Below are 4,648 nucleotides of genomic sequence, written 5' to 3' on the forward strand. Positions count from 1 at the left end.
GTGTGTGTGTGTGTGTGTGTTGTGATGGTGGGTGTGGCGTCTGAGTATGAAGAATAAAACCTGTTTTTCTTCCTGATCAGTCTGGCTCGGTGTTTCTGAAAAGGTAGACCCACGTTTACCTGCTTCTGCAAAGCATGCTTGGATACAGCTGGAGAGGAGGGCTCTGATGTGAGCTGAGAGACCCTCAGTTGGAGAATCCACAAGGATGAAGATCTGGGGCCTCATGTACAAAGAGTGTCTACGCACAAAAACATGGCACACACTCTTTTTGACGGCAAAGTTCAGATGTATGAAAAGTCAATCAATCAATCAATCTTTATTTATATAGCTCCAAATCATAACAAATGTTATTTCAAGACACTTTACAAAAACATTTACAGGTCTAGACCCGTAAATGTTAATAAAATGTTATTAGCAGAAACCCAACATCAAGACAAGATAAGGAGTCTTATCTTATCTTAATCCACCATGAGTACAGGACTTTGCAGCATTTAGCAAGTTACAATGGAGAGGAACAACTTCCCTTTAACAGGCAGAAACTTCAGACAGAACCAGACTCATGTTAGACAGACATCTGTCTCGACTGAAATGACAAAAGTGAAATGACCGTGGAAATGTACGGTGCCTCACAGCAACTTCATGGCTGGCGTACACACGTTTCTACAGCTGTTGACTTTTGGCGATACTTAGAGGTGATGCTGGGAAACAGTTAACACAACTAAGACACCCACCAGTCTGCAGTCACATTAGTGGATATGAAAGCATGCGCAGAGGGTTGTAAAAAATAGTGTTAACACAGTGACTGCTTTATCAGATTGAGAAGACTCTGTAAATGGTGGAATAAGAGGAGAGCACGTGTTCAGAGACAGAGAGAATTTACTGGACCACTATGCCAACTGGCTCATCAGACACTTCAGGTTCCTGAGGGTAATCCAGGCTGCAAGCTGCTACTGTGTGCGATGGGTGGCTTGTTGGTGAGTCAATTTATTTCTGTAATTATCTTAGTTTTTCTCAATTGTTTACACACATTTTCTGAAAGGATGCCTCATATTCTCAGAACTCTACACACAAATCAAAAAATCACTCACACGTTTCTCAAAACCCCTCAATTCTCCTGCAAAATGAAACTTTACATCCAAAACAGTGTTTATTCTTCTCAAAATGTTGTTTTGTCTCCAAATGACACACACAAACCACTATATGAACAAACAATTATATGAACCAGTTGAACACTGATGTGCTCAGTGTAAAACACTGTGATTACATAATATTCATCATGACTCGGGACTTTTTGTGTTCAGTGTGACACTTCTTGCAAAATATTTTAGATTTTTTTTGTTTGTTTGTTTTTTTCACTCAAAACACAAAATGACCAATGATGTTCCTTCCCCTTCTACGTCTTTTTATGAGGTTGAATCCATCCTCATCAATAAAGACAAACTGGTGCTCCACTGCAGCCACCTCTAGCTCAAGGACTCTCTGAAACACACAGGATAATATCAGAAATAGACATGGAGTGGTCACTATTGTGAAATACATTCATTATGATTCCAAAACTAAAACATGTATAATATTTACAGTTTTCAGGGTATGCATCAGTTACAGGATTTACTTGCACATAGTTATTTCACATGGAACTCTGTAGACTTGTTTCATCTTCAGAGAATTTCTTCGCAAGACAGGGTCCAGAGTGGTTAAACTTGTTCTATCAACATTTGGAAAAATGTCATCGTTTTCAAGTACTTATCTTTGGATTTGTCGTAATGTAATGGCATTATTCTCTAGGACCATGTTCACAATTTGGTTTTCCTGTTCAGGAGACAGTAGATGCTCCCGACCTCCTCTTGATGGTCGTTGTAGAGGCCATTTTAAATTGTTTATGGAAAGAAAAATAATTATAGTTTTATGTTCATATGATTTATTTTGGGTATAGAATTCATTTAAATTTATTAGCTTTAAAAATAATTAAGTGGTTAGTTTATGTTGATTCATAGTTTTATTTAGACCGTTTGAGTTGCTTGGTTGTGGGTGGAGTTTTTGTTTATTAGGGCAGTCAGTTCAGGTGTGGGGGTCAGTCAGTCTTTTGTTTCAGGGTGAGAGGAGTGCAGACCAGACGTTTTGTGACCGTGGAAAAGAAAAGAAAAAGGTCTTTATGTTGGATTTTTTTTTTTTTTTTTTTTTTTTTTTTTGGGGGGGGGGGGGGGGGGGGGATTCATGAGAAAGGAATGACAATGAGCTTCCATCAGAAAAATAAACGGATCATGGAACAGACCTGCGAGTACTGGACTTATTTTTAAAGTGGACACGCGTCAGAACAACAGCTGAGGCTCCTCTCATTCAGGTGGCTTTTAAACTCATGGCAGGGTTTGCCACTACATCTAAAAGTCACAAAACGGCGTGGGAAACTGTTGACAAGTTTTGGAATCATGCGTAATGAATGGCAGCCGCGCGCTGCGTCAGCTGATCACAAGGATGAATGAATGAAAGGATACGGAGCATTACAAAGGCTTGGAATAAAGGACAGTGACTGTGTTTCATGTAATGGTGATCAAAATCACCCAGTGACTTTTCATATGTGTTTGGTGCTCTAATGTTTGCCATTCCTATCAAATCATGACTGAAGAAAGCGCAGTGGACGCGCTCACGGGCGCGAGCGATGACGAAAGGCTGCAGCGGGATATCACCGCTAGAAGAGTAAAGTTACGGCAGCTCACTTTGAAATCTAATCAAATGGAGGATTTGTTGGGAAAAGACTCAAACGATCAAGAAGTCAAAATGAGAATGAAAGAATTCAATGCGCTACTGGAAGCGTTCAAGGAGCTCAATCAGTCCGTCCTGCAACAATTAAACAAGGAGGAGCAAATTGCAGATCAGGAGCAGTGGTTTCAACCCAAGCTGAAACGGTTTCAAGAATTCATGCAAAAGGTTGATTCATGGTTTAAAGATGTTGAAAAAAGAACTGAAAAGACTTCGACAGAGCTGGATGAAATAACGCCTCTTGACAGCGCATCAAACATGTCAATAAGGACGGCCCACAGTGCGCGTTCCGTCACGTCATCAGCGACGTCAGCGCGCCTGAAAGAGGAGGTGAGGAGAGCCGCGTTGGAAGCACAGGCAGCTGCTCTGAGGCAAAAACAGGCCTTGGCACTGAAGGAGGCACAGCTTATGGCTGAAAAGGAGCAGTTACAAATTCAAACAGCTCTTGCAGTGTCAAATGCAAAAATAAAAGTTTATGAGGCTCATGAAACTGCTGAGTGTGATGGAACGAATGAGTATTATGATGCTGCAGCCACTAAGCACAAAGAAAAGAGTGTTAATATTCAAAAAGAACCAAGTCTTATTGATGTAGTCGACTCTAAGCCTTCTGTCCAGTCCTTAGGAGCCAGACGCAAGGTACAAAGACAACATGAGTCTGCCACCACCCAGCATACAATCCCCCAACAGCTTACAAATCAGACAAATGAGCTCTATGATGTCATGAAGCGCCAAACCAGTATCACAGAAATGCTTGTCAACCATCAGCAATCAGCCCATTTACCACAACGTGATGTTCCTGTGTTTTGTGGTGACCCTCTAGAATTCAGATCCTTTATGAAGGCATTTGAACACGTTGTGGACTCTAAGACAGATAATAATGTGGACAAGCTTTTCTTTTTGGAGAAATTCACAAGAGGTGAGCCACATGACTTGGTGAAAAGTTGCCATCACATGCACTCTGGACGTGGCTACCGTGAAGCGGTGCGCCTACCATTATGGAAACCCTCTTAAAATTGCAACAGCCCTGATGGACAAATTATTGAAGTGGCCACAAATCAGATCTGAGGATGCAAAAGGCCTTCACAGCTTCTCTCTCTTTCTTGTTAACTGCAGTAATGCTTTGGAGGATGTGGATTATATGTTGGACAATCCAGCCAACATGAGGGTTGTTGTCTCAAAACTGCCATATAAAATGAAAGAGAAATGGAGAGCGTTGGCTTTTAACATTAAAGAGAAAAAACGGGTTCGAATAAGGTTTGTGGTTCTTGTAGCTTATGTGGATAAAGAGGCAAAAATGATGAATGATCCTCTTTTTGGAGACCTACAGGGTGCTGCAAGTGAAAGAAAAACACCTGTTATGATGAAAACGACAAAGAGAGTTCATCCAAGAGGAAGTAGTTTTGCTACAAATGTATCAATGTGTGATGAAGAGAAAAGCGAAAATGTAAAGAACAAAGCCGCAACCTTGTGCAACAACAATGTTCTCTCTCAGTCATGTTTCTATTGCAAAAAGAACCACACCATGTCAGAATGCAGCCAAATTGCAGAGAAATCACACAAAGAGAAATTGGAGATTTTAAGGAGGAGTGGCGTTTGTTTTGGCTGTTTGATGAGAGGTCATTTAAGCAAAGACTGCAAAAGGAGACTGACTTGCCTGGTGTGTTCACAGAAACATCCAAGCCTCTTGCACATCTATAAAACTGAAAATGCTTCTAAACAAATGAATGCAGGATGCCAAACAGAAATCACTCAACAAAAGGTTTCAAGTGCATTGGTGAGCCTAAATCATGCTCCTCCCCTACTGGGGCCGGAGACAACTGCATTCTGTCCATTCTGCCAGTCTATGTCAAATCAAAGAAAGGAATAAAGATTGTGGAGACTTATGCTTTTA

The sequence above is a fragment of the Halichoeres trimaculatus genome, unplaced genomic scaffold (assembly GCF_033239565.1).
Source record: "Halichoeres trimaculatus isolate MK-OKI-2021-1 unplaced genomic scaffold, fHalTri1.1 fHalTri1_scaffold_14, whole genome shotgun sequence".
Lineage (NCBI taxonomy): Eukaryota > Metazoa > Chordata > Actinopteri > Labriformes > Labridae > Halichoeres > Halichoeres trimaculatus.